Source organism: Hyperoodon ampullatus (assembly GCF_949752795.1).
Source record: "Hyperoodon ampullatus genome assembly, chromosome: X".
Lineage (NCBI taxonomy): Eukaryota > Metazoa > Chordata > Mammalia > Artiodactyla > Ziphiidae > Hyperoodon > Hyperoodon ampullatus.
The window spans coordinates 126354391-126380414 of NC_136913.1; the positions used below are offsets into that span (position 1 = coordinate 126354391).

At 38.0% G+C, this 26024-nt stretch overlaps 1 pseudogene across 1 annotated transcript in view; it reads left to right on the top strand.

Annotated features, from left to right (window-relative positions):
* Nucleotides 1-25815, top strand: part of LOC307069828 (tRNA pseudouridine(38/39) synthase-like) — a 44210-nt pseudogene extending 18395 nt beyond the window's left edge. The window contains exons 4-5 of the transcript in view: nt 10508-10630; nt 24696-25815. The product of the transcript in view is annotated as a tRNA pseudouridine(38/39) synthase-like (transcript). The remainder of the gene's footprint in view (nt 1-10507; nt 10631-24695) is intronic.
* The last annotated feature ends 209 nt before the right edge of the window (nt 25816-26024 follow it).

Consider the following 26024-nt stretch of genomic DNA (forward strand, 5'->3'; position numbering starts at 1 on the left):
TTTTAAAGATTTTTTTTTTTTTTTGTGGTACGCGGGCCTCTCACTGTTGTGGCCTCTCCCATTGCGGAGCACAGGCTCCGGACGTGCAGGCTCAGCGGCCATGGCTCACGGGCCCAGCTGCTCCGCGGCATGTGGGATCTTCCCGGACCGGGGCACGAACCCACGTTCCCTGCATCGGCAGGCGGACTCTCAACCACTGCGCCACCAGGGAAGCCCACACATTTTAAAGATTTTAAAAAACATGTTAGAAACTTATACTCCAGAAGATTTGAAGCCATTTTCTCTAACATATATGAGCATGCCAACAGTGATATTATTTTTTCTTATATTTGCTAAGTTGAAGAGGGCAACTGTTTTATTTTTCTACGGAATAATTCTGGTCTTTATGTCAGCAGGATCTGAATTTGAATCTTAGCTCTGCTGCTTATTTACTCCGTGTCCATGGGCAAGTTAGTTAAACACTCTAAGTTCAAGTTTCCCTATTTGTAAAATGGGCCAGTAGTGGTAGCTAACTCTTAAGGCTGCTTATGAGGATTGAATGAGATCACAGATAAAAAGCTGAGTACAGGGCCAGGGGCCCAGTAACTACGTAAAGTAGCTGGGTAACGTCATATGGAATAAATTCCTTGATAATCAATTTACTAAATGAGCAATTCCCTGCAAAGTAGAAGACAAGTAACTGAAACCTGACCTACATTGGTTCACTACAGGCTTTACATTGCCAGAAGGAGGAAGGCCCAAGTTCACAAAAAAGACTGTCTTTTGAGAAGAAAAGAGAGGCATAAGTGAAGTCAGGGGCAGGGGAGATATGGCGACAGGGTCAAGAGGGAAAGGCCACTGCATTTAGCCTGCTACTGCCAAATACAACAGCAAGAGGCAGGGCCAGGAGAAGTTAAAACTTAATAATTTGGCAAATTTGTCTTCCATTAGGCTGGATTTCAATGAATTGCCTTCCAGCAAATGAGCCTGCTCCCAGGACTCAATGACTGTATACTATTTGTGCTTAAATTTGCATTTAATGATGTGGAAATTTAAACTTCAGCTTCAATTTTTCTTGATCACATGTTTCTCAAATTGCAAATGAATGTGCTTATTATAGCATATGAAACAACATACTCCATCTGTATGGTCCCACCCCCAAACCCATGGTAACTGTTCTACTTTTCTCCATGTTCCTATGGATATACACACGTATACACACAACACTCATAGGCATATACACATTTTGTTTTTTATCTTTCTATGCTTTAAACATAGGATCATATATTAATGTTTCTTTCTGTCTTTGTTTTTCTTACTTAGCAAAACTTCACAAAATTCCACCGAGTCAACTTTTAAAAATTATGCATAGTAGTCCATGGTATTAGTGTATGCTAAATCATTTAGTTATTTCCCTCATTTAGAGAGTGGAAGTTCATTTCCAGCTTTGCAATCCCATGAGAAAAGCTGCAGTAAATGGCTTTGTGTATTTATTTAGGTGCTGGAAACTTTATTTCTGTGCAACAGGGTGATTAACATCTTTGTTATGTTTTTTCACTAGATACAAGTATGTATTCTTTTGCAATTTACAAAACACCTAAAAAGATAGGCTTTTATTTTAAAATGTTACTCATCATCATAAGTGTGTTAGATGGGGCTCCTGAGAAACAGACTCCAGGAGGGAAATTTGCATTCGGGAGGTTGACTGGGGAGGATATACAGTAGGAAACAGCACCTGTGAGGGAGGAAGGGTGGGGGCAGGATTGAGCAGAGGGAAAAGGTGAGTCGTGATGCAGTTGTAACAGATTCCTCATCTGATCCGACAAGCAGCTCTGTTGCCGAGATGGCCCTTCACAGTGGTCCAAAACTGAGGCTAGGGGCCAGGGCCTTTGTAGTTCTGTACTGCTCCGTCATTTGATGCTGACTGCCCTTCGGGAAGAGATACAGCCTTGAGTGAGGCAACTCTTTTAGACCAAGGGCAATGCTCAGAGAGGATTGCAGCTGTGAGCCATCCGCAGCCGACACTCCTGGAAGCTGGGGAAATAAGTTCCTTGGTCCTGAAGAGGTATCTAGGCAGTGCACCACGGTATTCCCCACAGCCAGTAATTAAAAGTTCACATGAAAACAAATAATACTTAACATTCACTGAATGTTAGATGGAGGCCAGTCAGTCAAAAATCAATTGGCTGGAAGCCAATGTTTTTAAATGACCAATTCACTAAATTACAGAGGAATGCTGGGTCAAAGAGTAGGTATCATTTTATTTAAAAGATGATGCCTGGTTTCTCAAACAGCTGTATGACTTGCATTTCCATCCACAAGGTGAGAGACCCAGGACCAGTTTATTTTGCTTCGCTGCCAGCATTTCGGTTAACTGTTTAGTAGAGTCAGGTGTAAGGCAGCAGGGAATGGCCTAGCCTCTGTTAGACATGCTCAACTTAAAAATCTTGAAATTCAGTTCTTTAAAAACTACTATGTTGGCCAAATAAAACATCTGCAGGATTTGACACAAGAGCTGCTAGATTTGACCTCCGTGGTTTAAAAGGAATATATATTGTGGAACAGAAAACTGCATAGCCAAGTGAACGGAGACTTTCCTGTTTACTAACAAGGCAGAACAAAACTGAGTCATGCGATCTCCTGTGATGCTGGTTTTGATTTGGGGCAGGATTAGAGTTTGGAGAGTGTTGAGATCTTATGAACAACCAGTATTTTATTTAAAAAAAAAAGGTTTTCCCCCAAATCTATGGAGCAGATATGTTATGATAGAACAGACACTTTCTGTTTAAATGTGTTCAAATTATGCCTTTAGTAGCACTCTTCAATTAGAAAATTCTGTAGTAGAAGCACAGCTTTTCTGCCCCCCACCACTGTCTTTTTTTTTTTTTTTTTGTGGTACGCGGGCCTCTCACTGCTGTGGCCTCTCCCGTTGCGGAGCACAGGCTCCGGATGCGCAGGCTCAGTGGCCATGGCTCACGGGCCCAGCCGCTCCGCGGCATGTGGGATCTTCCCAGACCGGGGCACGAACCCGTGTCCCCTGCATCGGCAGGCGGACTCTCAACCACTGTGCAACCAGGGAAGCCCCCACTGTCTTTTTAAAATGGAAATTCACTTACCATACTTACTGAATGCTTACTATATGTTAAGTGCTGTGGTAGGACTTGGAGTTCAGTAGTGAACTAGAGGCAAAGACCTTGTATATAGTGGGGGAGACAAAAGATCAAAACAAGAGAATAAAAAAGCAATTACAAGTTGGAATAAGTGCTGTGAAGGAAACAGGCAAAATATTGAGAGACAACGTTGAAAAGTTAGCATGTCACATTCTGCAGTGGAGGATTGGCAGGGCAAGTAATAATGCCAGGGAGAGAGAGAGAGAATGGCTTGGTAATAAGAACATAGGTTCTGGAGCCCATCTCGGTTTTGTCATTGACTGGCTTCATGAACTTGGACAAGCCATTTAACAGCTTCCTGGCTTGATTTTCTTATTTGTAAAGTGGTGTTACCAGCGTATACCTCAGAGAGTTGTGAGAATTAAATGTTTCCAAATGTAAAGATCTTAGGATGCTGCCTGGCACATAGTAAGAGTTCAGTAAGTTAGCTTTCCTTATTATAATTTAGAGTTGCTTGTATGAATTAACTCACCAACCAAGAATGAAATTGTAAAATGAAATGCAAAGCAAGACAACATTTGAAAGAGTTTGCGTGTATTTATTGTACAGGGATGGTGCTTTCTGCTGGCCCATTTATCATTGTCCTCCTTGTACTTTTTGCTATAGAAATAATGAACTAAAATTTCTAGGACACACAGTGCTGTTTCAAGCCTCTATGGTGTTCCCCGAGCCTGGAGTGCCTTTCTTGCCCCATTTTTCTTACCTCTAACCTTGTGAGTCTTCTTTCAAATTCAAGGTCAGCTTTCACCTTTTCCAGGAAGCCATAGCTGCCTCTCTTTCCTCCCACATAGTCTATCATACCTTCTTCTGTATGAGGCCTGTACATTGCTAGAGTGGAATTCTGTGCTCTGACACTGATCTGTTTCCATGGCCCTCTCCCATAAGAAGCCACGGGTGTCTCAAGGACATGAACTTTGTGTCACACCCATCTCCCTATCTTCACAATTTAACACAGTGACTAATGCATATGGGCTTTCAATAATTATTTGTTGAATGAATGAGTGGATAAATGAATATTTTCATTGGCATCTTTCATAACCGTTTTTGGTTAACTTTCAGCAATTACACAGATGAGTAGGTGAATTAGTACTGCAGTAAAGAGAGAAGAAGGCAATCAAATTGCCTATGAGAAATAATAGTGCCTAATGTTGATTGCTAGCTCTTTTACCTACCATGTTTAATCTGCTTAACAACCCTATTACATAATTTTGATTATGATCCATGTTTTCAGAAATAGAAAATGAGGCTTGAAGAAGTTAAGCTCTTGTCCCAGATCATAAGCTAATAAGTGGTGGAGCCAAATACCTCTCCCAAATTACTTCTTCCTTTATTACACTATTTGAACTTTTGCTAGCTACAGTAACATTGTTTTAGAATCATGATATTTGAAATTTATTATGATAAATACAACGATAGAAATATTAAAGTTTTTAGGGTAAAATAAATTTGAGAATACTACACCTTCCCCTTGAGATGTACAATATACTTTAGCATGTTAAAAACTCTAAAAAGTCCTGTAATAAAGGACTTAACTGCTTTCTTACACAGCTTCAATTGATGACCTTTTTTTCAGGAGAACACTAAAAAGGGATTCTGGTCACCAATTCCACTGTTGGGGATGTCCCCACACATCCAACAAGCAATTCTTTGACACCAGCAGGGTGTCCTACAATTTAACTTAATTCTGACACTACCCAAAGGTAGCATCATATCCCACAAGTTAAGGGCTCAGTCCTACAAGGCTGACCTCCCTTTCAGATGCCAGTGGAAAGCATAGGTTATCACCTATGTTTCTGACCAACTGGCTATAAATCAGAGGTTCCCTCTTCGGTTTCAATTATTTTGCTACAATGGCTCACGGAACTCAGAAAGATTTTACTTACTAGATCACCAGTTGAGTATAAAAAGATATAACTCAGGAACAGCCAGACAGAAGAGGTGTGTAGGACAAGGCATGAGGAAGGGGCGTGGGGCTTGCATGCCATCACTAGATGCAACCTTCTCCCAGCACCTCCATATGTGCACCATCATATAAGCTCTCTGAACCAGGTCTGTTTGGGTTTTTATGAAGGCTTCATCACCTAGGCGTGATTGATTAAATCATTGACCATTGATAGTTGATTCAACCTCCAGCACACACACCCCCAGAAATCAGGGGGTGGACTTAAATTTCCACCCTCCATTCATGGTTGGTTCCCCTGGCACCGGCCCCCATCCTCAGGTGCTTTCCAAAAGTCACCTCATTAACATAAACCCAGTAGTGGGGGGAAGGAGCTGTTGTAAATAACAAGACGCCCTTTTCACATTCATGGCTCTGATGCATTTGCAGGAGCTGAGAACTAGAGGCCCGATATTATAACAAAAGGTGCTCCCACTGCTCTTATCGCTCAGGAAATTCCAAGGGTTTGGGGAGCTGTGAGCCAGGAACTGTAGACGAAGACCAACTATGTATGAGAAATATATGATCAAAAGATATATTTCTTATAATATTGCAAAACCAGTTGATATTCAACAAAGCTAGGATTCTGAGGAATACACTTTGGGAAGTACTCACTAATCTACAGAAATATTAAGCACAGAGTTTAGTCTCAGAGGGTCGTGTATAAAATATGCTGAGTCTGTTTAGTTCCTAAACTCTTCTAGAGTCAAGAATGTTTCTGCCAAATGGAATCCTTTAAATAAGAATAACGCAGGAATAAGATCATGCTGTATGCAAAGAGGAGATGACACTTGACATAAACCCAATTTTTGTGTTCAGTGCTATCTGCAGAACTTTATCTGCAAAGAGAAGAAAGAAGCTTACCACATCATGTGATTGGTGACAGTGATAAGAGCTCACTGATGTTTTTAGTATTCATTAGTATCTGTTATTCTTTAAATTGGAATACTGGTCTATGTCTCCACAAAGAACTACGTAGTTTATCTTAGGCTGCATGTACATGGGACAAATGAGAGTTAAAAATCACTTAGAGGGCTTCCCTGGTGGCACAGTGGTTGAGAGTCCACCTGCCGATGCAGGGAACGCAGGTTCGTGCCCTGGTCTGGGAAGATCCCACATGCCGCAGAGCGGCTGGGCCCGAGAGCCATGGCTGCTGAGCCTGCGTGTCCGGAGCCTGTGCTCCGCAACGGGAGGGGCCCCAACAGTGAGAGGCCTGCGTACCGCAAAAAAAATTTAAAAACCACTTAGAAAAATTCTATTAATGAAGAGAGTGAATCAGTGAAAATTTTGTAATTTGGAGACCTCTGAATTTCCTGATGAATTATCTTTTGATTGAATATTGCCACATGATCTCAGGGCCTGTGTTTAGTTTTGTAATTGTGTTGGCTCCAAGTGCTACTACTTAGCCTTGAACTAGTGAGGAAATGTTAGGTGTGGGTTTCATATCTAAGTGATGTATTTGCACCAATGAAAGCCAAATTATGCAGTGACATGTTGTACAAAATGAGTTGAAAATGGCTTGACAATAGAAAAATGATGGGAAGAATTGTGACATCATACAGTCCTTGGTATCATAGGTATTACAAAGCTCAAAGACGCAAGCCATGACAGTCAGTATCATTATATGTGTTTTACAGAGTGCTTTTGTTTCCATAGATATTATGATTTCGTTGTCATTTAATTATAAATTTTACTTTGTTTTATAGTACTATGAGTTATCAAAACAAGTTTGTACTTAGCTTTGTTTATACACATTTAAGTAACATTATTATAAAAAAAAATCAGCACTGAGAATCTGATCTAAAGTAATTGATTACTGTTTTCTAAATAGAAGATGGTGAACGATGTGAATTCTGTAACTCAGTGGTCCTCAAGTGGGAGAATTTAGAAATGTGTGGAGGCATTGTGATTGTCATAAAGACTGAGGGCTGCTACAATCAACAACTCTATGACTTAGAGGACAGTGGCTAAATGTCCTGCAAGTGCATAGAATAGACTTGAAAGACACAAAATTGTCATGTCAAAAATGTCGATAGTGCTGTTGTTTAACTCTTACCCCCTTTTGGTCACCGTGTTGTTAGAGATAAATCTTAGCCCAGCTCTAGCAATTGCACTGGACCATATGGTCTATAAATAGTCATTCATATACCAGGACCCTCAACATGGAGGCCACCTAAGTGGTCCTGTCCACGTCACAAATCTAAAGCCAAATCAGCCTGTGCTTACAGGAAACACCTGTCTAGGGAAACCTAACATACACCAATCACAATCTTCCAATTCAGTGTTAGCTAGTTCAACTCACCCTAGAAAACAGGACCAACTAGCCTTGTAAGGAAATCCCAACCTCCTAGCTAATCATGCCCTGTTTCCATGTTGCCTTTTCTAATGCTCTGTAAAACTGGCTCTTGGCTCAAACCCCTCCCAAACAGTGCTGCACTGTTTGGGAGGCACTGTACTCTCCCAATCCATGGATTATTTTCCCTTGAATAAAGAACATCAAATCTGTTACTCATTTGCATTATTTTCGTCATTTGACAATATCTATGCCAATCTGCCTCCTTGCTTTAATATCCTCCCATTCCTTTTTCCTCTTCATTCACAATTATTTATGTATACCCAGCTCATTACGTAAAGGACCTGAGTGTGTTAGTGTACGTGTGTATGCATGCACCTGGTTGACTAAGCAGTTGCCTGAATTAGACTGGAGTTTTTTGGTTTATATCTCTATAACTATTATTTAATTCTTTTATACTATAGGTCTTTGTGTCTATATTTGTATATAAATGTCATAATATATCTTGTCTAATAGATTATAACATTTTTTGATCCTTCACAGCACATAGCCCAGGGTTCTTTTTTTTCCCATTTTATTTCCATATAGTTTAAATGTCTTAATCTTTCTTTGACTCAATTTTATCATCTATAAAATGGAAAAGGGCACATACCTCTTAGGTTTGTTGTAAGGATTAAATGAGAAATAAGCGAGTACATAGTTTAGGTCAGTGACTACCGCATAGTAAGTGGTTAATAAGATTTAGCTATATAAAGCTGTATATATTTTTTTTCCAGTGAATGCATTTGGATTTTGATAGTCCCATTAAAAAAAATAACTGACATTTTAAAGCACAACAGGAAAATAGAGCTATTGCTGCAAAAGAAGAAAGGGAAGCCCAGAGAAGGGTGTCACCGGTGTCCAATATTAGACACTGACTAGTGAGTCCATTCATTTTCACTTGAATGTTTTCGCACTTTCCCACCATTCCACCCTGGAGGTTGATAAAAGAGTTAAGGAGTGGGAAGATGGCAGAGCTAACCATCTTTGAAACTATTTTTTACATTTATTTAACATTTAAACAAGAGTTGGAGAAAGCAGGATAAGAGACCATTTATTTAGAAGTAAAACTGCATTTTATCAATATAGAAATAAACCACATTTGTTTTCTCAAAATCAAGATAAAAATTTGTTTAAATAGCCACTGTAATGTGAAGAGTAGCATGTCAATTGCAAGAACACATTTTTTTAAAAACATCTTTATTGGAGTATAATTGCTTTACAATGGTGTGTTAGTTTCTGCTTTATAACAAAGTGAATCAGCTATACAAATACATATATCCCCATATCCGAGAACACATTTTGATTATCCAACTCAGCGGCAGCTTCAGCTAAGAAAATATTTTATGTAGATCTTTTAAAGGCATTTTTCCCCTCCCTCAGAGGCATATTGAAATTTATCATTAATCTAGAAGAAGAATTATGTTATTCTTGATTTAATATGCTGCTTAGCTCATTAAGCCATACTTTAAATTTATAAAGGCTGGTAGTACTTACACATCCAAGTAAGCAGAATGCTCACTTTCATGTCTTATAAATTACCTGTGGAAAACTGTTTCTCCTTGACATTGCCTTTTCTTGTTTTTTTTGTTTTGTTTTGTTTTGTTTTTGCGATACGCGGGCCTCTCACTGTTGTGGCCTCTCCCGTTGCGGAGCACAGGCTCTGGACACGCAGGCTCAGCGGCCATGGCTCACGGGCCCAGCCGCTCCGTGGCATGTGGGATCTTCCCGGACCGGGACACGAACCCGTGTCCCCTGCATCGGCAGGCGGACTCTCAACCACTGCGCCACCAGGGAAGCCCTGCCTTTTTTTGATAGACCAATTGCATAGGCCCCATAACCAGGACATTTTCAGCCCTGAAATCCCTGACCTCCCTCCTCTCGCTGAATCTCTTTTGCCTTGGGAATGTTTAACCTACATCATGCTGCCCGGCTTATCTTTGTTTTAACACTGTCATTAAGAAATATCAACTCTTTAGATTAAGTAGAACTCTTCAAAAAGATTTACTGTCACCTCTGTGGTTTTTCTCCTTTGATGGGAAGGCAAATAAGATAAAGGCAAGGAAGAAAAGTGAGATCCCTGTACAAAACAATACCTTAGCTTTTTTTCTCACTTCCATTTTTCTCTGAGATGTATTTATAGTTTGTATTTCTGGAAAGCCTTTTTCATTACATGTTGCATAAACATGAAGAATGTAGAGTGACATCCATACTGTTTGTGGTTGGTTTGCTCTTTATGCTTATGTTTTCTTGCCCTTGGCAAGAAATAAAAAGTGATTTTGCAGTTTTCTTCACTGCCTTTTTATGAGTATAAAAAAGTACTTGTTCTTAATATTTTTCATAGATCTTTTAGTAATGCAGTTGTCAAATCAAACCTCTCCTCTCGGGGTTGTTGATTTTATGGTCCCAACCAGAAAGTGGGTAATTTCAATCACTTGATAGCATATTAGGATTAAAGCAAAAAGGTCTTTGCATGTTTTCCAGTGTGCATTTTACATGAAACAAAGCAGAATGGATGCAAGCCTTGATCAATTCCTGATGTTTTCCTTGTCCACCAAAGCTTCTGTTAGAGCTCTTAAGGAGTTTTGAAAAAAATCTAGGCACAGAGGCTGTCATCTGCTATTGCCAAAGAACAGGCAGCCCAAAGCAAATGCCAGGAGTTTTATTGGGTTCTTTTTCTCAATTTGTTATTGCATCTGATCTTGTTCATTGCACTACATGTCAGCTGATGCAGAGAGAGGTGATTGAAACATCTAGGTTCCAAATGGCTAAGTGGGAGGCTATCCGAAATCATTTTACGTGTTTGTATTTGTTCCCTGAAGTTTAATGAACGCAAAAGGCAGCAAGGGTTGACGTAAAGCAGTCTGCAGTATGGGCTGCTGGGTAACGCTTACTGCTCTGTTTTATTAGTACCAAGTGGCAGGACCACCAGAAAGATGATGCCCATCTTTCCAACAAGTTGAAATATAATTGAGTGCCTTCTGCTGCTATATATTTCCTTTGTACTATCTTGAATTCTGCTTGGGTCCTCATCTTTGTTTATGTGATTAGAATTCATTGTCACTCACTGTTTTTCAAACTTTGCAGTTCAGTGGTTACCCTCCACCTCAGAGTAGGAGATGCCCAATAAAGAAGGAGGATGAGTCGTCTCTACAGCATAAAGGGACAAGAATATATCGGAGTTATGCTATAGACGATATAATTGCCCACGTATACCGGGGATGGGGTGGGGTTAGAAGTGATGTACAAAAACTGAAGCTCTGGGGAAAATGGACATAATGACCCTTTATCTGCCTGGATGAGGTGGACACCCAGTGGTTGCATTCTTGATGATTCACATTGCGTGTTGTGGATTCCATGTGAAAATTCTCCAGGGACAATTGGCATGTGTTTCCAATGTTTAATTCAAATTTTACTGATACTTCTGTGGTAAGAGGGGCTGTATTGGGTATATTGCTTATGATCCTGGAAAACTTGGAGAGGGTGAAGACTAGGCCAACCACACTCCTATTCTTGAGGATTATTATCAAATGCACTGAATGACTCCCCCCAAAACGCCATACTGTAAATAGTGATGGCAAAACAATTCCCGGCAATGAGGCAGGGGAAGGGTAGTCCTCCATCCCAGGTCACCTGTGAGCAGGAGATGGAGAGCAGGGTAGCAAGTACCTGTTACTTACAAGATGGTTGGGGCAGACGTCACTATCTTTTTGTGGGCTCAACTCTAATTGGTTATTTTAGAAGATGCTCCAGGAAAATCAAAGCAGGAATTTGGGGCAGTAATCCTAAACTCAGATCCTTATCTAAATGTCCAGACTTTGGGTGTGAGCAGGGTTGTCATACTGTAAAATACCTAGGCAGCAACTCAAAATAGCTCTTTTCTCATCACAGTGATGGATGTGTTAATTAACTTGATTGTGATAATCATCTCACAATATATAGGGTATCAAATCATCACATTGTATACCTTAAATATATACAATATTTATGTATTATATTTTATATATTTATATAATATATATTTTATATATTACATAATTATGTCTCAATAAAACCAGAAAATAATTTCAGCTCATATTTAGTGATGTTTAACCTTAAAGTGAAAAATGGTGGTGAATTATGATGTTAACTGTAACCTCTCTATAATTTAATGACAAATTTTGCCGAATATTGTTTTATTTTTATTTTCTCCTAAAAATAATTAAACATCTTCTGTGCTTCGATATACATAGTACTTCATTTAATCCTATAAGCCAGTCACTTTTAATTTAGATTCAGAGAGGTCAAATAACTAAATATTTTTCAGATTTCTGTCTTACATATTAATGTCTACATGAACATATGAATTCCTGGGTGCTGGGTTGAGTTCTCTGATCAATCAGCATTCTTCCCAGAAGTACCACATACATCAAGAACAATGAGCCGTCAGAACAGAGATGGCCAAACCCGGGACCTGTTTGCGTTAGGGTTCAGGGTCTCTTATCTATGTTTCATATCAGGTGGTTTTGCTTTTTCCTATTTTAGATATTAGGGCTCAACATATATTTTGAAAAAAATATCGAACTAATAGTTGGTTAACATTTATAATGCCTCTCATCTCCAGAAACATAGCAAGGGGGTGCTGAAACCTGTGCTTAGTAGTATTTGCATTTACCCCAGGCTAGGGTTTTAGGGTATAGTTTTAGGCCAAACCTTATTAATGTGCAGCCTAAGTCATTTCAGGTATGAAGATCAAACGCTCAAAAGAGCAAAGACCTAGGCAGGCACTGCAGGTTCCTTTGGAATAAATTGCTTTATACATCATTTTATTTGCACCATTTCAATCCTCAGTAGTTACGTTGTATAGAGCTGTCTAGTTTAGCCAAAATATTTCAAAACTCAGTATTGAAGAATGAGCTCATGAATCTGTATTTTTTTTTTTGTATCCTGAGATTGGCTATAAAGAGCTTAGTACTTTTTAATCACTTATTTCTTTGTGGGAACAAGTGTCAATTTGGACTATAAACGGGATCCGTACCTTATGACTTGGCAGATTTGCTGAAAGGTTGTGCATATTTATCTGAGAGCTCAGCATGGCAAGAACTCATCTTCCAGATGATATTTAAGATATTTAAATTACTTATAAATTACAACATGCTTAATTCTAAAAGGATTAAGATACAATATGAAAATATTTCTTGATAAGTGCAGTTAAAAGGCAAAAAAATAAGAGTACGCACAAATACAAATTCATATACATGTGAGAACCTATTTTAAAAGAGGGCAGAGAGAATCAGGTTGGAATCTGGAATGAATGAAGTATAGAAACTGAGCAATCAATTTAGCAGCCCAAACAAGAAGCAGGACCCACTGGATAATATTGTGTGATTTTCTGGTGAAAAGAAGCAAAGCTACCCAAACACCTGTTTTCTTGACACTGAATTCTAAGAAGGACATATAGGGGGATCCTTATCTTCAGATTCAGTTTTTAAATAAATACAGCAACACTCTTCAAATGGATATATCTCAAATGGATTCTCCAGAAATGCTGAATGTCACATCAAATCAGATTTCAGTGGAGTCATCTCTGTGAACAACAAGGCAAACTTGTCCGGTGCAAATACGGCTGATGGAACAACATGAAACCAGTGCTTAGAGTATCTGGAGGAAGGAGTCCATGAGATCTTCTGGTACTTTCTCTCGTGCTATGAGCCAAGGGTTCAAATTTAAGTTTGTCTTGATTAATAAGGAAGGAAGGATGGGGGAGGGAACAAAAATCCATTAAGCCGTACAGGATAAGAGAAATGGAAACTCTGCATTTCTGTCCCAAGTGTCAATATTTCTCTATAAAACTTGAGGCCCTAAGCCTTGAAGGGTCTGTTGGGGCCCAGGGTAGGCCACCCCAAAATGTGCCTCAACGACATATTGATTATTTTGAATTAAAGTTACTTAATAAACAGCCAGTGCAGGAGAGGCACTCTGACCCACTTTATGTCTCCCTGAAATCAGGAAATAAATCTCTCATGAAAGGTGCTCTCCCTGCATCTGGAGGTAGAAGGACACCCTTATTGCCAAAGATAGGGAATTGGGGCCAAGACACCTATATATACAAACCTTGTGACTTCTTTAATTGACTACCCCAAGCCCAAACTCTGTTTAGAGTTTTCACTAATAAGGTACCCAAACCTAAGTTTCTTGGTCCTGTCAATTCCTCACAATTGTATTCTTTTCTTGTCTAAAAAGTATAAAAGCCGCCTACTTTGGCCACTTCTGAGGTCCCACATGGGCCCTCCATATGCATGAATCAAAATTTGTTTTGCCTTGCATCAATTTTACTGTTAGTCCAGCCACAAGAACTCAAGAGAGGGAAGGGGGAAATTTCCTCCTTGACAGATCCCAGAGATGGGTTTGACTGTAGTTTGGGGATGAAAAGCCCTTTTCCGGCAGAGAATGGGAACAAGGGTGATTTGCAAAGCAGCATTAAGGATTGAAGCTGAGATTAAGAACCAAACAGACAGTAGACTAGAAACATTAATCCAAAAGGACTGTGGAGAGAGTCATTAACTAGTGAAAGTTGACTAGATAAACACATGGTAGGTCAGAGGAGAACAATCAGGTGCAGAACAGAGTGTGCTAGGCATTCTCTGGAAATATTGCTAGGCAAGCTTGCAAATTTACATGGAGTTCACTGGTATTTCCCACATATGGGCCACTGACTCAAAGAGAATCAATTTGGTTCATATACCACGCATTAAAAATACACAGTAGTTTAACTGTATATTTCCCCTTCTAGACTGTGAACTCCATGAGGAAAGAGACAGCTTGTCTTATTTACTACTAAACATCCATTAGGAGGCACGTGGCTTGACAATTAGAAGATAACAAAAATGTTTGAAGGACAGAATTAACGTGCCTATGTTTTCTCATTTAATAATGGCTATTTATAAGGGGGAGGTGGCATTATCCCTATGTTATGGATGAGGATGTAAGACTGAAAGTTGAGATAACAACTTACACATCCTACAGCTCTTTATCCACTTAATAAGTAGTAGGGCCATCATTTGAACGCAGGTCTGCTTTAAGTCAAAGCCCATTAAGCAACACTGTCTCCTTACCAAGCAAACATTTACAGACTAGACACAGGGCACTGATTGCAATGTTAGATATTGGAGATGCTGCAGAGAAAAGTAAGACGTGGTCCTCAGCTTCCCAAACAGAAAAGCAGAGAGTCATACAAAAGTAAAACACAGAGCTTTTTTTAAGATCTAAAGATATGAAAAAATCACAGTAGATGACAGCACAAACATTTAACCCTCATGAGAGAGGATCAGAAGTTTTTGATGAGATGCTTACAACATAGACATTAGAAGAATTTAAGGAGTCTGATAGCCCATGTGGACATGGGAGGTGTGGTAGGCAGAATTTTGGCCCCTGTGACCTTCTCTCTCTCTCCTTTCTCAGGAATATGTTGAGTTGCATGCCAAAATGGACTTTGCGGGTGTAATTAACATTCTTATCAGTGACTTTAAAATAGGGAATTTATCCTGGATCATCTGGCCAGGCCCAGTAATAAGTATATGAGCTCACTTTTTGATCTCCATTTTGTTTACTGCATTTTGTTTTTCTGATTATGTTAGCTATATTGGTGAGTAATGCATAAATATATTTCTTATTTGTCTTTACAAAGAACCAGCTTTCGTTTTGTTAATTCTCTCATATTTTGTTTTCTGTCTCATTTGTTTTGCCCTTAATTGTATTTTAAACCTTCTTATTCTTTTCAGATTTGCTCTGTTGATATTTTTTTCAAGCTTAATTAGTTGAATGGTTTTTAAATTTTTCCACATAGTCTAATAAAAATATTCAAAACTGTAAATTTCTCTGTAAGTTGTGCTTTAGATATATTCCACAGTTTTGACAGATACTACTTCTGTTGTTCTTAAGGTCAAAGAATCTCATCATGTACATTAGAATTTATTAGTTAATGCATGGTTTATTTGGTGTATTTTTCTCAAGACACAGAAGATTTTTATCACTCCTTTATTATTATTTATTATTATTCTAATATTTTTCTTGTTTTAGTTATGTATTGCTACATAAAACAACCATTTTTATCATGTTGATGATTGCTGTGGGACATCAATTTAGACAAGTCACAGGAGGAATGGTTTGTCTCTGCTCCACAATATTTGAGGCCTCAGATTGGAAGACTCAATGACTGGGGCTGGGACGGTAGACTGTAGTGACTACACATGGGCTCTCTATTTGGCTTAGGCTTCTCACATCATGATAGCTGTGTTCCAAGAGGAAGTATCCAGAGAGCGAGTATTCCAAGGGACCTAGAGACTCAGAATCTGCTTGACTTTTTTATGACTCAGTCAGAAGGCACACAGAGTGGTATCCATGAGACTCTATTTGCTGAAACCATCCCAATCTAGCCCAGATTCAAGGAGAGAGGAAATAGCACTCACCTCTCGAATGAAGGAGTCCCTAATAACCTGTGGTCATGTTTAAAACCTGCCTTAGTCGTACCATGTTCAAAGAACTTGTTTCTGTGTGCTGTTAAATCTTATGGTTTATATGTGCCTCATTTATTTCCCCATATGTTTATTTACAACAGTTTTCTATTTTTAAGTATATCTTTTAAAAAGCAGGATATCTTTGGTATTTTTTGTTTATTCAATATTAGAGACTCTTTTGATTGCCCCACATTAATATAGCAGGTACAGATCCATGTGTCCAGGCTTGAACACTCTTTGGGTTGTGCTTTTATTTATTTCATTGCTTTTTCCATATGTATTTTGTTTTATGAGGGCTCTGAGTGGTCTCAGACTAGTGCCAGGACAGTAATTAGACATCTAGGTTCGTAAGTGCAATTGAGAGGTGACTCCCAGCTCCAAGTCTGACTTAGCCCACCTTGATCACATCGATATCTTGGGGCTCTCCAGGACAATGTGAAGGAAATTAGTGGCTACAAAGAGAATCATCTACACCAGCTTATCCCCCTGCCTTGGGTTCTTTATCCTCTCCAATTTCCATTAGTCATTTCCCCTCCATTCTTAGACCCAAACACTTTCTATATGTCTCTAAGGATTTCTCACACTTTTGTTTCAGGTGTGGAGTGTAGGATTGTGTTCTGTCAATATCTTGACTTCTTCGTTGCCTCTTTGGTTGGGTTTGGAGAGGAGGCCCATGTTAGTTTGACATCTTGTCTCAAAGTTTTTGGTTTCGTAAAAGTATATTCATCTGATGTTTTAAAAACATGCATAAATGCAATGGTATATTATACATTTGGTCTTTAGCTTAGAAAATCTAGTCATTATAAATGAGGGGAACTCTCCCTTGTGCATAGCACTTCTTGGATTTTATAGCATCATCGTCTTCATTATTTCAGTGCTCAGAACAACACTATGACATAGTTATAGATGAATAAACTGAGAAGTTAAGTGACTTGCCTATAAGTGTAGCTAATAAGAAACATGGATGAAGTTCAGATTCAGATCCTCTGACTCCACAAATTTCTTTCTACTATACCCTCTCAATACTAAGTTTAAGATCATTTCTCTGAGTCACAGAGGCACAGATAGATTGCATGTTGAGTGAAGACATTTTAAAAATAATTTTTAAAATATTTAATGTAAGTATAGCTATTATGAGTGACAGAAAAGACCAGCTTAAAATGATGGGTTGACTATGTAGGTTTAGAAAACCAATGACAAAATAGGCATCCATCTGGTGTGCACATTTATTTTTTAAATTGAGATTTTTTGTTCAACTTTATTTTTACACAATTTCAAATTTATGGAAAGTTGCAAGTATAGTACTAGGAATTTCCTTTATTCTTCACCAGATTCACCAATATTTCATCACATTTTCTTGCTTTCACTCATTCATTCATTTGTTTTCTTTCTCTCTCTGTCTGTGTAAATAATACATATAGTATGTAAATATATAGTATTTATTCCCCCAAAACCATTTAAGGGATAAGTCACACATATTATGAATCATTGCCCTAAATCCCTAAATACCTTAGGAGGTATTTCCCAGAACAATAAACCACAGTAATACCAAAACTGGGAGATTTAACTTTGATATAATACTATTCTCTAATTTAGGAATCTGCAAACCCTAGGTCTCAGGTCAAACATGGACAACTGCTGCTTGTTGTGAATAAACTTTTACTGGAACACAACCACATTTTGTCTGACTGTTTCTGGGCTACAACAATAGAATTGAATAGTTACAACAGGTACCATATGACCCACAAGTCTACAAATATTTAATATTTGATCCTTTACAGAAAAAGTTTTCTGATCCTTCTAGAATCCATAGTCAAATTTGACCTTGTCTAAATAACAACCTTCATAGTTGCATTTCCTCATTCATGACCCACCTAAGATCATTCATTGTATTTAGTTACGTTTCTTTAATCTCCTTCAGTCTACAACAGTTCCTCGTCCTTTCTTTGTATTTAATGACATTGAAATTTTTGAAGAATAAAGACCACTTATTTTGTAGAATATCTCTTTATATTGGTTTATCTGGTATTTCCTCATGATAGATTTAAGTTATACATTCTTAACAGGAATAACACTGAAAAGATGCTGTGTTCGGGGCTTCCCTGGTGGCGCAGTGGTTGAGAATCCGCCTGCCGATGCAGGGGACACGGGTTCATGCCCCGGTCTGGGAAGATCCCACATGCCGCGGAGCGGCTAGGCCCGTGAGCCATGGCCGCTGAGCCTGAGCATCCAGAGCCTGTGCTCTGCAGCAGGAGAGGCCACAACGGTGAGAGGCCCGCGTACTGCAAAAAAAAAAAAAAAAAAAAAAAAAAAAGATGCTGTGTTCTTCTTAGCACACCCTATCAGTAGGTATATTAGATGTCAATTTCTCTTTTGTTAGTGATATTCATCTTAATCACTTAAGTTGGTGTTTGCTAAGTTCTTCCAACATGAAGTTACTATTTTGCCATATTGACGTATAATTTTTTGGAGGATCAGCTGAGACTTTATAAATATCTCGTTCTGAACGAATTAACTATGATGGTTAAAAAGTGATTTTTAAAAGTCCCATATGCATATTTTAATATCTTGGTAGGATACTGAAGCTCAGGCCTATGCCCACAAAGTGCAGGAGAAATGTTTAAGGCCAATACTCACTAGAAGCCAGGATTCACACAGAATGCTGAGCCTTATCTTCAGTGCCCTTTTGAGTCTGAATAATGGATGTGGTACTGAAAACAGGGAACATTGTTTGGCTGACAGAATATTTATGGAGTAAAGTACTACAGGAGTGCTCAGGATAAGTTCTGAATAATATTCTTTTAGAAAATGCAGTATAGAGATTCAAATGCAAAACTATAAGATGAATAAGACATTTCCATCAATTCAGAATTGTTCAGTATAAGGCATAACTGTCTGCATGCCAGAAAGAAACAGGCTACAACATACAGGTTTGGGTGACAGTGATTTGTAGCAGCTGTCCACAGCCAAATATTTCACTTACGCGGGGCTGTGAGAAACAAGTCCATTGGGCTGAGCTTAGACACAGTCTCCCTGCCCTCGGTTAAGGGCAATCATTTAGACTGCCACTTTCAAAATGACTTTCTCAAGTAGTGGTAGCTGACATACCAAATGTATGAAACTTCTGATTTGACTCGAGATAAAGTCAAAACAAAGGTCATATCATCGTCCTCAAAGTCAGACTTTGTTCAGGAAGTAATTAGAAGAAGGATGATGAGGGAAGCAAGAACAGAACATTTTCTTCCAAGTGTTATTGACTTAGCACTGATTGATGTTTTTGTTCTGTCCACTCTCTGATTTTAAGAAAAGGATGAGTTCAAGGACTAATTTTGAGTATACTCATTTCCAATTTCCATTCAGTATTGGCTTGGAATAGAGCAAATAGTGAAATGATAATGGTAAAGACAAGAAGGGTAGCAAATGTTTTTCTAGATAGTACCAGAGGGATTTCCCAATACAGCACAAAGGAAGTAGTAGGAAAGAAATCTCACAACATATTTTATGTGATTGAAGTATCAGTCTCTAGGTCTCCCCATTTAGATATTTAGATAAAACGTTGCAAATAGTCTTGTAAATACTGGTTTTTAGGCAATCCTATGTGTAATTTTAAGAAATTTTATTTTTAGAGTATGTCAGGAAGCTATAATTTTGGGGTAGTAATAATGATAGAATAAGTTGGCTTCAGTTATAGTATCCTAAAAAGGCATTGAATAATCACACTCTCATTATAATGTACAAATACAAGCCCTCTAAGAGAACAAAGATTAAGTGAAAGAAAAAAAAATTATACCAGTGTTGAACCTTACCATATCTTGTCATACACGTATGAAGATAAGAGCTAATGTTTGCTGAGTTGTTACTCGTATTCAACTGAATCCCATGTGTGAACTGATTTATAAATCTGTACATTCAATGGTAGGTTCTTTTCTACTGCTATTCACCACAAAAATCTTCGTTTAGCTTCTCTGCAAAGTTGTGGATGTTTTGAAGGATATATTACCTATATACATCTGGATCATTAGCTTCATAATTCTCCAAGATGGAGATTTGATAGGAAGTTAATTTTAAGTGGCAAAATGTCTAAATTATTTTAAGACTGGAAAAATCTCTCCACTTCCAATCATTGAAAGTTTGCTTTTCACAATGCAATAATATATTCATTCAAAATACGTTTGAGAGCTTACTATGGAACAGAAATTTTTCTTAAAAGCTGGGGGATATATTATATGTATTGAGGGTATTCAGGGAAGGTTTTAGGTTTTCCCATAGTCTGAAGTGAGAAGTGGCGAGAAAGGAAGGTTTTAACACTAATTCAACAACTGCTATTTGGTATTAAGATTTCCATGAAAAAGCTACTTATGATGACACTTTAAAAGAAATAGTCTTCCTGTGGAAAAATAGTTAGGTTTCCAAAATGTAGATATTAATAGTTTATGAAGACTCAAGGGTATTGTATATTGCTATTTATCTTGATTTGCACCAGGATGACATAAATAGGCAGCAAGTCCCAGCCAGAATTTTCTATGGGAAAAGGGAAACACAGGAAGTGCTATAGATTATTTTTTAAATTATGGTGATTTGAAGGACTGTATCTGCAGACAGATTGCCTGAATTCCAATCCTGGCTCTGCCATCCACTACTTGTGTGATCGTGGGTAAATATGAGAAAACGTAAAACCTCTGTGCAGTTTCCTACTCAGTAAGGTTATTGGAGGATTAAATAAATGTGTGTAAAGTATCGGGTTGGCCAAACCCGAACAAACTTTTGGCCAACCCAATATTTATAAAAGTGGCACATAGTAAGTACTTAGGTACTAATATTACTATTAAATAAGGGAAAACTGTACATATGAGAAAATCCAGACTAAAGAAGTTTCATCATTAAAGAAGAATGAATGAAAATAAGTGGACTGAAGATGCAATTCAAAAAGTTAAAAATACAAACAGAACAAAAGGAACCATGAGAAATGAATTGTTATATTTAGCAACATAAATTATTGGATTGAAAATATAGATTAAAATCAGTCCAAGCCTTGGCACATCGTAAAGATAATCAAAATGGACAATTTGATTATGAATCAGAGAAAACACAAGATATGCTATCAGAAATTTGGAAGGAAATAAAATTATTCATAATGGTGGTGATAACTGATAACAAAAAATAATCTTGTCAGTTGCCTCTGGAAAAAGTAGTTTCTTTGTTAGGAGACCAAAACCAAGTAAAAAGACTAAGTCATGTAGTTGAATCATGGTTGCCGTGTATTTCTGTGAGGGGATGGTGATGTGAGCAGCCGGCTGACACTTGGTGAAGAAGATGGCAAAGAGGGGCTTCCCTGGTGGCGCAGTGGTTGAGAGTCCGCCTGCCGATGCAGGGCGCACGGGTTCGTGTCCCGGTCCGGGAAGATCCCACATGCTGTGGAGCGGCTAGGCCCGTGAGCCATGGCTGCTGAGCCTGCGTGTCCGGAGCCTGTGCTCTGCAACAGGAGAGGCCACAACAGTGAGAGGCCCGCGTACCGCAAAAAAAAAAAAAAAAAAAAGAAGATGGCAAAGAGGTGAGGGAATAGGAAGCAAAGTTCAAGTGACAGTACTTGGAATAGAAACTTGAACTTGCCAAGCTTGGCAAGTTTTTGCTTCCTAACATATTCTTATGTATTTCCTCCCTGAATTCTGAAAAAAAAATATTACTTTTCAAAATGCCAGCCTGGCTCAGCTAGATTAAGGGAAAAAAAGGAATAGGGTTGCACCAGAGACTGAGGGGCAGAATCACTCTTCTGGGAAATGGATATGATGGCAGAGCCCTTGTGTACTGTTGGTAGGACTATAAATTAGTGCAGCCAATATGGAAAACAATATGAAGGTTTCTCAAAAAATTAACAATAGAATTACTATAATATCCAGCAATTCTGTTTCAGGATATATACACAAAAGGATCTGTAATCAGAGTCTTGAAGGTACATTTGTATACCCATGCTCATAGCAGCAGTCTTCACAATAGGCAAATGATGGAAGCAACCCAAGTATTTATTGATCGATAAATGGTTAAAAATCTGGTCTATACATGCAGTAGGATATTATTTAGCCTTAAAAAAAAGGAAGGAAATTCTGACACATTCTTACAGCATGGATGAACCTTGAGGGCATTTTACTAAATGAATAACTCAGTCACAAAAAGACAAATATTGTATGATTCCATTTATATGAGGTAGCTAGAGTTGCTAAATTCATAGACAGAAAGTTGAATGGAGGGAGGGGGATTGAGGAGTTGTTGTTTAATGGGTATAGAGTTTCAGTTTTGCAAGATGAAAACAGTTTTGAGATTGCTTGCATAAATGGATTTAATATTACTGAAATGCACACTTTAAATGGTTAAGATGACAAATTTTGTTATGTGTATTTTACCGCAATTAAAAATAAAAAGCGGGAATGACTGTATTAGTATCTGGTGAAGTAGACATCATAGCAAAGAGAGCTACTAAGGGCAAAGAGGAATATTACATTATTATAAAAGCATCAATCCACCACAAAGATATAACTGTCCTGAATATATATCAACCCAACAGCAGAGTTTCCAAATACACAAAGCAAAAACTGACAGAGCTGAAAGAAGACATTGACTAAGCCACAGTTATACTTGGACTTCAAACACCTAACACTCAGCAACTGATAGAACCACTAGGCAGAAAGTCAGCAAAGATTGAATAACTGAACAAAACAATGACCAACAGGATCTAATTTATATATAGAAGAGTCAACAACAACAACAGAGTACACACTTGTTTCAAGAGTCTACAGAACATATATTGATACCAAGATAATGTATATCCTGGGCCATAAAATGGGCCTCAACAAATTTAAGAGATTGAAATCCTACAGAACATATTTTCTGAGCATAACGGAATCAAACTAGAAATATGAAAGACAACAGGAAAATCTCTAAACAATTGGAAATTAAAAACACTTATAAATAATCCATGGGTCAAGGACAAAGTCTCAAGGAAATTTTTTTTAAAAGACATTGAACTGAATGAAAATGAAAAGACATATCAAAATATGTGGAATGCAGCTAACGTACCACTAAGAGAGCAATTTATAGCATTAAATGCTTACATTAGAAAGAAGGAAAGGTCTCAAATCAGAGACCTAAGTTCTTACCTAAAGAAGATAAGAAAAAAGAAGAAAATAAACCCAAAGCAAGGAAGTAAATAATAAAGAGCAGAAATCAACAAAATTGAAAGGAAGAATAAAATAGTTTTTCCCCATTGATTTTCTCTATTTCTTCAAAAAAAATCAATGAAATTGACAAAACTTTAGGAAGACTGACAAAGAGAAAATTAGAGAAAACGATGACATTTCAGGGATGAAACAGGGACTATCATCACAGATCCTGCAGTCAGTTAAATGGATAATAAGTGGATACTGTTGTTAACTCATAAATTTGAAAGATTACAAGAAGTGAATCAATTCTTTGAAATACCACAAATTACCATCCCCCAAAAGATTATATAGGCAATGTAATTAGTCCTATAACCAATAAAGAGATTGAATTTGTAGTTTAAGTTCTGGAAAAAAAAATACCCATGTCCACGTGATTTCACTGGAAAATTCTACCAAACAGTTAGAGATTATACATTGACATTTCCTCTTTATCACAAAATCAAAGAGGGTGAGGACACTTCACATCTCATTTTATGAAGCCAGGATTACCCTGATAACAAAACTACAAAGAGGGTACAAGAATAAAGTGGAAAGAGTCACCCTACCTGGTATTAAGGTTTACTATGCAGTCACAATAATGAAGACAGCATGGTGTTTGCTGAGGGATGACACATATATCAATGGAACAGAATAAAGAACCCAGAAATAGACTCAAACCAATATTCCTAACTATTTTTGACAAAAATGAAAAAGCAATTCAAGGAGTAAGAGTATCCTTTTTAACAAATTGTCCTGGAGCAATCGGACATTCATAGTTTAAAAACAAAACAAAATAACAAGAAAAAAAACTTGGCCCAAATCTCATATCTTATACAGAAATGAAAAAAAATCACACATTGAAATGTAAAACTATATAATCTTAGAGAAGATGTTTGGTATCTAAGACCAGGTGAAAAGTCCTTAGACAACAAAAGCATGATCCATAAAAGGAAAAAATTGATAAACTGGACCTCATGAAAATTATGACTTTTGCTTTGTGAAACATGCTATAGTGATGATGAAACATAAGGTACAGACTGGGAAAAAATATAAATCACATTACCTGACAAAGGACTTGTATCTGAAACATATAAAGAGCTCTTGACATTCAACAGTGAAAAAATTTAAAAATCCAATTAGAAAATGGGCTATAGCAGTGGCCCACGATAAGCAGATGGGTCGGACCTGTATGGTTCCTTTATTCCTGGGGTTATCATTTCATTGCTAAAAATGACATAAACAGAAACCAGACCGAAAAACTCCTAATAAGAGTACAAGAACTGGAGAAGGAGATGCAATGGCTTAAAAAGGCACAGGCCAACAACAACAAGAATTCAAATATTAGAGAAAATTCTTCAGGAACTGGAAATGCTAAGTGTGCTCTTTTTTTTTTTTTTTAATTTCAGTGCTCATGACCAAAGACATGCAACCCTAACATTAGTCTGTCTGGTCTGGACTAGGGATACCAAGGCTTTGCCAGTCAGGAGAACACAATACCACTGAACAGAAACTGAGGCTTAACCGAGACTAGACTAGGAGAAAACAGGCAGACCTCCAACCCTCACTGATGTGGGTGAACAAACAAAGACATTAAATGACTTTGGACAGGTGATTTCTCTTGACCTTTGTTTTTACTTTCCAAGGGGCAGGGATTCAGAGGATTTTAATCTGAAAGGGGTCAACGATGCTGCTAAAGAGATTCATTATGCACACATTTCCAATCAGGTGCCCCCTCCTTCTCTATACTGGCCTGGGCCCCTGTAGAGCCCAGCTTCAGTGCTAGGTTCAGCTATCATGAGCAGACTTACTGCCATTTTCCCTTTGTGTGATTTAGATATTGTAACCATGAAATATGACAACACATAAGATTTCAGGAACTTGTGTAAAATACATGTAGCCAACAGAGTGATTAATTTTCAGTGGACTACTCTCCCTGCTCAAGTACAGCTAGGAGTCCAGAGCTTGGGTGAGGGGAAAGGACAAGAACCTTTCTAGTTATATCAATGTGAAGTGATTGGCCAGGTGTTCCTTTATTGTCAAGTCCACTGTACAATGGCTGTCCTTTTTCTGATTGCCCAAGGAATGGAGAAGCCAGAGATTATTGATAAATCTGCTGAACATAGAGAAATATCCCCAGAAACCTCAATATGGTATGGCTGTAGAATTTTCTCTTGTCTTATATGACTTTAAGTTTGTAAATATCAACTGGATCTAGGATTGGGAGGTTCAGGAGTTCAGTGCTACCCACCACCGATAGCTATAGGCTAAATACACTGTTAAAATTTACATGTTGTATAGTATACTAGAAGGACTGGACTCTGTTGCCATACCCTGTGGGAAAGGACCAAAAATAGATGGAGTGATAGAATAAAGAAAAGTTAATAACTCTGTCATAATGCAGACCATTGCGTTTGTAGTAGGAGTGGAAGTGTACACTATAAGCCCCTAACAGATCATCCTAAATGTCAAGTATAGGAATCCTGATCCAGCATCTTGTAAGTAGGGGATGCATCAAGCATCCACGTTTATTTCATGAAGAGGAAACAAAAAGCCTAAAGGGACTGTAATGACACACAGAGGAAGAAAATATTATTTATAGAAGACAACAAAGAGGCTCTGTGTTTATACAGAAACTGAAACATTTAACCACAGAAAAAGCTCACCAGGGTCTAGGAGGCAACAACCAGCTAGTGGTAGGTGGGTGTAGAAAGGAAATAATATACATGCTATATATATAATTGCAAGAAGTCCTAGAAATTCAGTTGATCAGCTCTTAAAAAAAGCCCATAAGATCATAGTAAGGAAGGTCTTGTTGCTTAAATAAACAATTTGTTCTTTTATCCCTGTCCTAAAAGATTGAGATTTTTAAAAAGCAGTCATAAAATGGAGATGTATTTCTGTGCACCTGGAAACCTG